The following is a 12,393-nucleotide window of genomic DNA, read 5'->3' as shown; positions in this document are numbered from 1 at the left end:
TTCAATTTTGCTAGGTAATGTTCCAAGCTGAAATTATTCAATTTATATACCCATCAGTGAACAAAAGTTTCCGTTGCTCCACACCCTCAGCAAAACTTGGTATTATAAGACTTTTTAATTTTTGACAATTTGGTATATAAACAATGTCTCCCTGTGGTTTTACTTGTATTTCCTGATAATCAAAATCTTTATTCTTGTCCAGACAATAAATGAACCTTAAAATGGTTTAACTCTGACCACCACTCTCTTAACTTACATCCAAGATTTAAGTTATCTTGATTTCTTTAATCTCTACAAATTAGATATTATTTTATGTGGTGATAGGGTTTGGCTGTGTCCCCACCCAAATCTCATCTTGAATTGTAGCTCCCACAATTTGTGGGACAGACCCAGTGGGATGTAACTGAATCACAGGAGTGGGTCTTTCCTGAGCTGCTCTCATGAGATGTGATGGGGTTTTTTTGTTTGTTTGTTTGTTTGACAGTGTCTAGCTCCGTCAGATCACCCAGCCTGATATGATGGTTTTATAAGGGCGTGTTTCCCTCCACAAATTCTCTCTTGTCTGCCACCATGTAAGATGTGTCTTTCAGCTGGGCACGGTGGCTCACACATGTAATCCCAGCACTTTGGGAGGCCAAGGCGGGTGGATCACTTGAGGTCAGGAGTTTGAGACCAGCCTGGCCAACATGGTGAAACCCCATCTCTACTAAAAACACAAAAATTAGCCAGGCATGGTGGCACATGCCTGCAATCCCAGCTACGTGGAAGGCTGAGGCAGGAGAATCCCTTGAACCCATGAGGCAGAAGTTGCAGTAGGCCGAGATCATGCTACTGCACTGCAGCCTGGGCAACAGACTGAGACTGTCTAAAAAAAAAAAAAGATGTGCCTTTCGCCATGATTGTGAAGCCTCTCCAGACATGCGGACCTGTGAGTCCATTGAACCTCTTTTTATTTATAAATTACTCAGTCTCAGGTATGTCTTTATCAGCTGCGTGAAAAGGGACTAATATACATGGTTAACCCTTATCCACAAATTTTACCGAAAATTTTTACATGGTCAATACTCACCCACAAATTTCCTATTTTCCTTTCTCATTATTGTTGCTACTCAGACATTCCTTCTGAGGGTTTTTATTTTTTTTCTTAAAATATATCCTTTAGAAATTATTTTAGTGGAATTCCATTGGTAGTGAAAGCTTTCAATTATGAGTCTGAAGATACCTTTATTTTGCCCATGCTCCAGGTATTTTCCATGGATAGACAATTCTAGGTTGATAATTCTAGTTAATTTCTCTTAGCACTTTGAAATTATTTCATTGAATTCTAGCTCATATTGCTCCTGCTGAGAAGCTAGCTGTCTTGTTTATTCATTGTTGCTCTTTTCTCTGATTTAGAGAACGTTTTTTCTTTAATCCTTGGGGTTCTGCAGTTTCATTATAATACACCTTGGTGATGTTATCTTCCCATTTATCCCAGTTAGAATTCACCGAGCTACCTGAATTTGAATACCAGTATATTTCATCAATTCTGACATATTCTCAGCTAAATATCTACTTGACTATCGCTTCTTCTCCAATTTTTTAATTCTTTATTTCTGGAACTATAAATTAAATGTTTGTTGGGCTTTCTTACTCTATCCTCTTAACATCTTTTTCATATTTCTATCTCTTCATTGTACTGTATGCTAGGTAATTTCTTCATATCCATTGTCCACTAATTCTCATCTTAAGCCATTTCTAAGAATTTTCTTTGCTTTTCACATCTGTCTTGTTACTTTTAATGGTGTCCTATTTGGTTCAACATACTTTCAATCTTGAATTTTTAAAAAATATGCTTACCTTATTTGCTGTACCTGATGATACAAATATCTTCAGACTTTCTCAGCCTGATCCTGCAGTTTGATGTTTCTGCTAACTCATAGTCATGGTGGCTTTTTTAACTCAGGCATTTTCTTTTTTTCTGTTTCTTCATTGTTTAATTGTGAGCCTGTGGCCCTCAAAAATTCATCTGTGTGAATTTTTAGACACCTGTGTTTTAAGTGCTTTCCTCCAGAAAAGACAAGCATTTTACAGATGCCTAGGAGTACTAACAATGCACTTCAAACTGAATTTTCATCATGAACCTTCTTGGGCCATAAGGAAAATATGATTTCCATTACCAAATCAACTGAATGTAGGGTATGGCTAAGGTCTGTCTCAACTGGGGCCATGGGCAAGTTCACTCTGTGAGAGTACTCTCCTTTTAGAGGTTCTGGTTTTATGTGAAGAGCTCTGATTTTGTTTCTTAAGCTGCACATATCCCTTCAAAACCTACATTCTAGGTCAACACTGACAGACACCCCCTACTCCATGCCCCTGGAATAAATGCCAGCTCTCATATCTGTGGAATCACTCACTGTCCTTTCTTCCGGCCAACATTTATGTCTTACTTCACTACACTGGCTCAGCCATGCTTTGGAAATGAAGTTCTTTACTGTACAGCCAGCATTTTTAAGTGTTCTATGCCAGGTGAGGTTTTTCTGCACATTCAATCTACCCATATGGCTAGAAACTGAACTACAATCTATTTTCAAATGTAAATAAAATCAATGTAACATCTCTGGTTTTCGTTTTCTTTATAAAATGGGTATAACAGTACCTACTCATAGGGTTCTTAAGAAAACTACATCAATAAATTCATACAAAGTGCTTGGCACAGTGCCTAGAACACAGGAAGCATGTAAAAAAAAACAAAAAACAAAAAACTGCAGTCTGGGTGTAGTGGCTCAGACCTGTAATCTCAGCACTTTGGAAGGCCGAGTTGACCAGATCACTTGAGTTGAGGAGTTTGAGACCAGCCTGGACAACATTGTGAGACCCTGTCTCTACAAAAAATACAAAAATTACCCAGGCGTGGAGGCATACACCTGTGGTCCCAGCTACTGGGAAGGCTGAGGTGGGAGGCTAGCTTGAGACCAGGAGGTCAGGGTTGCAGTGAATCATGATTGTGTCACTGCACTCCAGCCTGGGAAACAAAATAAGACCTTGTCTCAAAACAAAAAACAAAAAAAACAAAAGCAAAACAAATATATATGTGTGTGTGTATATATATGTGTGTGTGTGTATATATATGTGTATATATATGTGTGTATACGTGTGTGTGTGTGTATATATATATATATATAGAGAGAGAGAGAGAGAGAGAGACAAAGACAATCATCATCGTCATAATTGATTTGGGTGCAATATTATAATCTACTAAATTTTGTTTTGTTTGTTTTTGTGGGGTTTGTTTTGTTTTGTTTTGTTTTTTGAGATGGAGTCTCGCTCTTGTTGCCCAGACTGGAGTGCAGTGGTGCCATCTCGGCTCACTGCAACCTCCGCCTCCTGCGTTCAAGTGATTCTCCTGCCTCAGCCTCCTGAGTAGCTGGCATTACAGGTGCACACCTCCATGCCCAGCTAATTTTTGTATTTTTAGTAGAGACAGGGTTTCACCATGTTGGCCAGGCTGGTCTCGAACTCCTGACCACATGATCCACCCGCCTTGGCCTCCCAAAGTGCTGGGATTACAGGTGTGAGCCACTGCACCCAACAATTTTGTTTTTTAGAGTCATGGTTTTACACTTGAACAATTATTCCTCCAGCAACATTTAAAAATTCAAACATCTAAAACTGTATTACCCATGCCTTCTATTTTTTTTATTCAAATAATTGATTTTTTTTTAAAAAAACTACTTCAGGTAGGACCAAGGACACATCTATGGTGAATGGTCCTAACGACATCAATGTAGGGTGAAACGCATCACTTGTGTGCTTGTTAAACTACATTTCTCAAGCTTCCTTTGAAATTCCTTCATGGTATTATTTTTGTCAAATGATCACTGAGGGATATGGTAAGAAGATCCCTACTAACAGATGTCACAAGACCCTAGATTTGCCGTTACAATTGCTTTGTAATTACACATATGTAGTACAACTTATGTTTACCTAACACAACCATGAAAATCAATTCACATCTTTATAGATGACTTAGGGGTGAAAAAAGCAAGTAAGACAAAAAATTTAGTGGCCTAATCAAAGAGTAGTCAAATTCAGTATTGAGGTACCACGGAAATCACCAAAGTATAGCTTTGGATACTGTCAAGAAGGAATAATTAACACTTTCAAGAAAAATCATTGTTGACATTTTTGAAATTTTTTTAAGCAGAAATATTATGCTATTTTAAAACAAAGTTACAAATAACATCTGCCATTTTAGAACAAAGCATAGCCCTGTTAGCTAGAAACAAGACATAGAAGCTGAAAAACCATGTATCTGTAAACCTCCCTGGACACGTACAGAGGCCTCTGGTCCTTTCTCATCCCTCTAATAAAATAGCCATGATGATTGTTTCTTTGTTTCCCTCTTACAATCTAGGCAGAGAGATGTCTTTGTTCATCTTTTTTAACCTGTTCTATAATGTTACCTCTCTTTCCACTAGAATGTAAACCCCAGAAGGGCAGCAGATAGTTAAGTGCAAAGAATGAGATTAACACACAATAAGCACCAGTAAATAATTAATGATTTCACTACTAGTTAGAATAATGCCGTATTTTAAACTAACCCCCCATAAAAGTATAAAATAACTATACAGATATTTAATTGTGATTCAAGCAAATACACAGTATGTGATAAAACTGACAAAAAAAGGCAACATGGAATATTATGCAGCCAAGTAAAGATGATGACATAGAATGACTTGCTAACATGGAAAGATATCCACAATATACTATTCAGTAAAAGATGCCAGCTATACAACACCATATTTAACTCACTTTTGAAAATTAATATATATGTGTTTAGCACTATTTAGAAGAGTGGTAATCTCTGAGCAATGGGATTTATGTGACCGTTGCTTTTTTCAAACACTTTTCAGTGTTTTTTAAATATTTTAACAGCTAGCAAAGACTCTTTTATAATCCAAAAAAAAAAAAAGCTATTTTCTTTTGTGGGGGAAAAAAACTGGGGGAAAAACAGGGAAGGCAGGCAAGCAGGTAAGCTACATATAACACACTTTGTCCTGACACATTACCAAGCCTAACTTAACTACATGATTCTCAGAGGTCTTCTCACATCAACCACTTATGAAAACAGGCTATAGGCTAATGACAATTTCACATTCTTCTACAGGTAAAACTACATAATCTTTGTCTCTTCTAATTCTTAGCTTTTTTATAATAGGTTTGACTTAAATGAGTTTAGTGCTCCAGACAGGTGACACCATCCTTCCATTTATAAGGTGCTTTGGGGTCTTTTGAAAAGGGAAATGTTATGCAAAAAAAAAACCAGATCTGTTCTTCCTTATTACTGAAATTCCCATTGGGGCTATAGGAATGGAGTCCATGCTCATTTAGAGAGACCAGAAACATCCAGATTACTGTTAAAACATAGTAATAATAATTTTATAAATCATACTAAACAGGAATTATTATGGAAAGAAACTTATATTTTCATCTATCTAATGAAGCATTGCAGATAAGGCCACAATCTATAATTTAGAACAAATATAGTCATAAAGATACTACAGAAATTCCCTAAGAAACACAATTATTTTCTCTCGGATTACTGAATTTCTTTTCACAAAGACACATGATTTAGGCCTAATATAAGAACATACTCACATGTAATTGCTCCTGACTTATTCTCCAGGAAACAAGAAATAAGACCTCTTCCTAGAAAAAAGTACTGAAGTTTCCTTGAGCCCTCTGGCCATATAAAAAATCATTTTTCCTCACAATTATGAAATCAACCAATCCGAAGGAGTTCTCTCCATGAAGACTCCAGAGCTTTCTAGAAAGTGTAGATTTAAATACTGATGTGGCATGGCCACAAGTTACCCAGCTTGTCATGTGGATGAATACATAGGAAGTACTCAGAACAGCGCCAGGCACAATAAATGTTAGTCTTTATGTTATGCATGCACAACTGATAAAAATAAAAGACAAAATTAGCTATATGAGCACAGGCAAGTCGCCTATTACTCTGAGAGTCAATTTTCCCATTTCTACACAAGATGTTTATACCAGATGACACCTCATGCCTTTCCTATCTGTGTCTTCTATAATCTAGGACAGCGGTCCCCAATCCCCAAGTCACGGACCGGTGCTGGTTCATGGCCTGTTGGAAACCAGGCCCTATGGCAAGACGTGAGCGACGGGCAAGCAAGCAAAGCTTTATCTGTATTTATAGCCACTCCCCATCGCATTACCACCTGAGTTCCACTTCCTGTCAGATCAGCAGAGGCATTAGATTCTCACAGGACCATGAACCCTATTGTGATCTGTACATGCAAGGGATCTAGGCTGCATGCTCCTTACAAGAATCTAATGCCTGATGATCTGTCACTGTTTCCCATCATCCCCAGATGGGACCGTCTAGTTGAAGGAAAACAAAGTAAGGGCTCCCCCACTGATTCTACATTATGGTAAGTTGTGTAATTATTTCATTATATATTACAATGTAATAATAATAGAAATAAAGTACACAATAAATGTAATGCACTTGAATCATCCTGAAACCATCCTCCCCCACCCCTGTCCATGGAAAAATTGTCTTCCATGAAACCACTCCCTAGTGCCAAAAACGTTGGGGAGTGCTGATCTAGGAGATGCTGGACAGCCAGGCAGTACACTCTAATAATTGACTCCCAAAATTCTTCTCAAAAAGAGTGTGTTATCTTGATGCTGGTCCCTCAGGATACTAATCAGATTTTCTTTTAATGGTTCCAAGTCACAAAATTTTAAGAAATGCTGCCTATTATATTACTCTCCTGGGGAATCCCAAAGTATATCATCATTTTAAATGCTCTGAGAAGTTCTGCAATATTCTGTTTAGTCTAGCATTTCTCAAGTTCACTCTGACCCTGGACAGTTTATTCTCCTTCCTCATTATCTTTCAATTGTTCCATGGAACACACTTTGGAACACCCTCTTTTGGTTTATAAGCCATTCTCCCCATCGTTGCCTGCTTCTCTAAGGAGACAGAGACTTCTCAAATTTCAAGAATAACACCCACTTTGGAACTAAAAGGTTCTTAACTGGGGAATTACATAATTAGAAAAAAAATTGCTCAGGTATGATTAGTAAAAAGAGAAGGAAATAAAAACATGGGGCAAAGCTAAGTATTAAGAACAGGGAAAATTGTGTGAGATAGAAAAAAAGAGTGATGAAGAAACACCTAGTAACCAGTGATAAGAAATGCTGGTTTCTTAGGTGTTTCTTCATCACTTCATCTAATCTTCCCACAATGTATTAACCTGTTACTATAGCATTTCATAAAATCTAAACTCTGTCAATTACACTAGGGTACAATGTTTCTTAATTCTTAGAAAGTATCTACTATACTTACTGAAAAGGCCTTTTAGACTTTTTAAACACCAATTTTAAAAATCATATGTCAAAGCCGGACATGGTGGCTCACACCTATAATCCCAGCACTTTGGGAGGCCGAGGTGAGCAGATCACAAGTTCAAGAGATCGAGACCATCCTGGCCAACATGGTGAAACCCCGTCTCTACTAAAAATACAAAAAACAAAAAAATAGCTGGGTGTGGTGGCAAGCACCTGTAGTCCCAGCCTCAGGAGGCTGAAGCAGAAGAATCGCTTGAACCTGGGAGGCAGAGGTTACAGTGAGCTGAGATCGTACCACTGCACTCCAGCCTGGTGACAGAGACTACGTCTCAAAAAAAAAAAAAAAAAAAAAATCATGTCATGTGTTAGCCAGGCACAGTGGCTCATGCCTGTAATTCCAGCACTTTGGGAGGCAGAAGCAAGCAGATCACTGGAACCCAGGAGTTCAAGACCAGCCTGGCCAACACAGCAAGACCTCATCTCTACAAAAAATACAAAAATTAGCCAGGTGTAGTGGCATGTGCCTGTAGTCCCAGCTACTCAGGAGGCTGAGGTGGGAGGATCACTTAAGCCCAGGAGGCAGAGGATGCAGCAGTGAGCCGAGATCACGCCACCGCACTCCAGCCTGGGCAACAGAGTGAGACACTGTCTCAAAATAAAATAAAATAAAAGTCATACATCACTCTTGTACATACATGAAAAGAAAAATACATATAAAATAAATTTAATACAGTCCTAAAAGTAATTCACATTCAAATCTGACTCTTCTGAATCATTGATTGACTCAGAGTTCTCAATGTCCATGTTTCCATACAATATCACCCCTTGTGTAATCAAGAATGTTGGTGATACAGCATTTCTTAAAAAGTACTCCACTACTGGCCAGGGGCAGTGGCTCACACCTGTAATCCCAGCATTTTGGGAAGCCAAGGCGGGCAGATCCCGAGGTCAGGAGATCGAGATCATCCTGGCCAACATGGTGAAACCCCGTCTCTACTAAAAATACAAAAATTAGCTGGGTGTGGTGACACACTCCTGCAATCCTAGCTACTTAGGAGGCTGAGGCAGGAGAATTGCTTGAACCTAGGAGGTGGAGATTGTAGTGAGCCGAGATTGGGCCACTGCACTCCAGCCTGGCAACACAGTGAGACTCCGTCTCAAACAAACAAACAAAAAAGTACTCCACTATTAATTTTCTTCCAAGCCACTGATACTCATTCCATAAATTTTGATGCTGGTGTTCTGTTGCTCTTACCATATGTCACGAGAAGGTTTTCAAGCACAACCAGGCAACAGTAATCAAATGGTTTGTTGACTGAAACATCAAGAGGCTACATATACTTAGTAATGCCACCAGGAAAAACACCAAGTTCTTGTATACACAGGCAATGCAACCACAAGACTACCAACTGGCTGGCAGCAACTGTTAAGACACCATTGTTTGTAAAAGGCCTCCTGATTGCAGAGATGTGAAAATGTTTATTTAAAGTGCATTTCAGTATCAATGAAATATGATATGTCTCCTTATATTCCCCCAGGCTATTTTTTATAAAAACTTTGTTGAGATACAATTCACTTATTATACAATATACCTAGAGTATACAATTCAATAGTTTTCAGTATATTCACAGAGTTGTGCAACAATCACAATCATTTTCCAACATTTTCATCACCCTCTCTCAAAATTCCCCATTAGTCACTCCTCATCACCCTATGTCCCTTGCTTCAGTCCCTGGCAACCACTAATCTACTTTCTTTCTCTATTAGATTTGCCTTTTCAGGACATTTCATATAAATGTAATCTTACAATATGTGGTCCTTGATAAATGGTTTCTCTCACTTGACAAAATGTTGGCAAGGTTCGTACATGTTGTAGCATGTATCAATACTTCATTCCTTGCTATGGCTGAATAATATTCCACTGTATGGATGTACCATAATTTGTTTATCCATTAATCAGTTTGGGTTGTTTTATTTCTTGGCTATTATAAGTAATGCTGCTATGAACATCTGTGATTTTTTTTTCTGCAGATATATTTTCACTTCTCTTGGGTATATACCTAGGCATAAAATTGCTGGGTCATATGGTAATTATACAGTTAGCCTTTGGAAGAACTGACAGACTATTTTCCATTTTCCTTTCCCACCAGCTGTGTAGGAGGATTTCAAATTCTATACATCTTCACCAACACTTGTTAGTATCTGCTCTTTTATCATTATTATTATTATTATTATTATTATGAGACAGGGTCTCACTCTATCACCCAGGCTGGAGTACAGTGGCTCAATCACAGCTCACTGCATGCAGCCTCAACCTCCTGGGGTCAAGTGATTCTCCCACTTCAACCTCCCGGGTAGCTGGGATCACAGACATGTGCCATTACACTGGATTAATTTTTTTTGTGGGAGGGAGGGGAGTAGAGACCAGGTTTCACCATGTTGCCCAGGCTGGGCTCAGACTTCTGGGCTCAAGCAATCCTCCCACCTCTGCCTCCCAAAGTGCTGGGATTACAGGCATGATGAGCCACCATGCCTGGCCTGTCTTTTTTATTATAATCATCCTAGTAAGTGTAAAGTGGTTCCTTGTTGAACTTTTGATTTGCATTTTCCTGATGACTAATGATGTTGAATATCTTTTTTTTTTTTTTTTTTTTTTTTTGACAGAGTCTTATTCTGTCACCCAGGCTGGAATGCAGCTGCACGATCTCAGCTCACTGCAACCTCTGCCTCCTGGGTTCACGTGATTCTCCTGCCTCAGCCTCCCAAGTAGCTACGACTACAGGTGCCTGCCAGCACGCCTGACTAATTTTTGCATTTTTAGTAGAGACAGGGTTTCACCATGTTGGCCAGGCTGGTCTTGAACTCCTAACCTCAGGTGATCTGCCTGCCTCAGCCTCTCAAAGTGCTGGGATTATAAGCATGAGCCACCGCACCTGGCCAATGGTGAACATCTTTAAATGTGCTCACCATAATATGTGAACAATAATTTTTCTTCATTGGAATTTCTTTCCCAATTTCCCCTTTACACTAACACATATTTGGTTGGCCATTAGATTTTACAACTATCCAAATACAATCACTGCAGCACTACCCTTCACTGGCTACCTAGAATTCTTTAATTTTCTACTGTGCTAATTGTGATTGTCATTCATACCATTTACTGATATCCAACTCTCCTCTCCCTCTGGGCACACGCTAAGTTCATATATACTACCTGTCCCCTTGGGGTTGGCCACATGACTTTGAGAGAAAGACTTGTGAGCAAGAATTATGAACATTTGTTACTTGTAAGCCATATCCTTTAAATGCTGATCAGATAAAACATCCAGAAGTTGCTTTACTTATGGGAGGACAACTGGCAATGTTTGAGAGATGGTGGCTAATTCATTAGCCTGGATTCCTATGTGACTACAATAAGCAGAGCCACATACAGATCCACAATGAATATGGTATGAGAAATAAACTTCTGTTTTAATGCCATAAAGATTTGGAGGTTGTTTGTTACAGTGGCATAAACTAACTCAGCCTTTCTCAGCTGGGGTCCCATAGGAGATTTAAGCCCAACAGAAAATTATTTGAGTGTTTTTTCAGTTCCCTCAAGGACAGTACATAGCTACTTCCATTCGACCATAGGAGAGGCAATAGGCCAACCCTATATAAGAAGAGCTCACCAACCCTATCTTTACTGATAACACACATTTTCATTGTCTTTATGCTTATATTAGGAAACAGCGATAGAGAAATTAGCAAAACCTTGAAGACCAGATCTGCTATAAATGCATGTCATATAATTGTAACCAAATACCCAATACTGTCTAGGAATTCCATTACATATCTATTGATCACCTTTTACACTGACCACACCAACAAATTCCACAGAGCATGGATCATGTGGTATCCTGTGGGTTTTGAAATTACAAAGCTCCAAATTCAAATGTCAGCTCAGCTGCTTACTGGCTGTGTCACTTCACTTCTCTGAGCCTCAGTTTTCTCATCTATAAAATGGAAACATTAATAACTGCCTGATAAGGCTATTCTAAGAAGACAAGAGAACAGAAAGCACCAAACATAAGCACAAAGTCCATGTTAAAGAAATATGAAGTCCCTTCCTCAAGTTTGCAGTCCCACCCATTGGAGGCCTTGCAGTAGCAATGTTCTTCATTGCCTTCCCTCTGACGCATATCAATGGCAAAAGAAGCGATAAGGTCCCTACTTTCATGGGCCTTGACAAAAAACAATAATAAACAAGTTATGATAAATGCTATGAAGGACAGAGCCCAAGAATAACAGGGAAGACCGACTTTAGCAAAATCAATTAAGAAAGTCCTTTCAAAGAGGTGACATTTAAGCTGAGACCTGAAAGATGAAAAGCAAACTATTTTCTCTTATCTCATCACCTCCCTGATCCTGCCCTATACTATCATTTCTCCTACTCTAGAAATCTCCATCACCCTCTGTGGGCCACCTGACCTCTCCCTGTAAACATGCACAGGCCTTAGATTTGTCTATGGGCAGAAGCTGTAGTCACACCTCATTTAACTTACTACTATCTCTAGCTATTCATTTTATATTTACCACTATTAAAGATAATTAAAAGAATGGGCCAAAGTTGGCTAGGCGTGGTGGCTCATGCCTGTAATCCTAGCACTTTGCAAGGCAAAGGACAGTGGATCGCCTGACATCCAGAGTTCAAGACCAGCCTGGCCAACATGGTGAAACCCTGTCTCTACTAAAAATACAAAAATTAGCCAGGCATGGTGGCAGGTGCCTGTAATCTCAGCTACTCGGGAGGCTGAGGCAGGAGAATAGCTTGAACCCAGGAGGCAGAGGTTGCAGTGAGCCAAGATCGTGCCATTGCACTCCAGCCTGGGCAACAAGAGTGAAACTTCGTCTTTTAAAAAAAAAAAACAATGGACCAAAGTCTTTCAAAAAAGTAGGGTCCCCAAAAGTGAAATATGCATTTACTTTCTAGAAATATCACTTTTGAATGGAACCCCATTCATTTAAATTCACTGATTCCAGTGT

General features: G+C 39.0%; 1 protein-coding gene across 6 annotated transcripts in view; it reads right to left on the bottom strand.

Moving 5' to 3' along the window:
* The window catches only part of PBX3 (PBX homeobox 3), a 222,793-nt gene that overhangs the window by 96,652 nt on the left and 113,748 nt on the right, over nucleotides 1–12,393 (bottom strand). The gene's annotated exons all lie outside the window — the stretch shown is intronic.

The sequence above is a fragment of the Pongo pygmaeus genome, chromosome 13 (assembly GCF_028885625.2).
Source record: "Pongo pygmaeus isolate AG05252 chromosome 13, NHGRI_mPonPyg2-v2.0_pri, whole genome shotgun sequence".
NCBI lineage: Eukaryota > Metazoa > Chordata > Mammalia > Primates > Hominidae > Pongo > Pongo pygmaeus.
The sequence above is the reverse complement of the archived record's forward strand: the minus strand, read 5'-3'. Positions and strand labels throughout refer to the sequence as shown.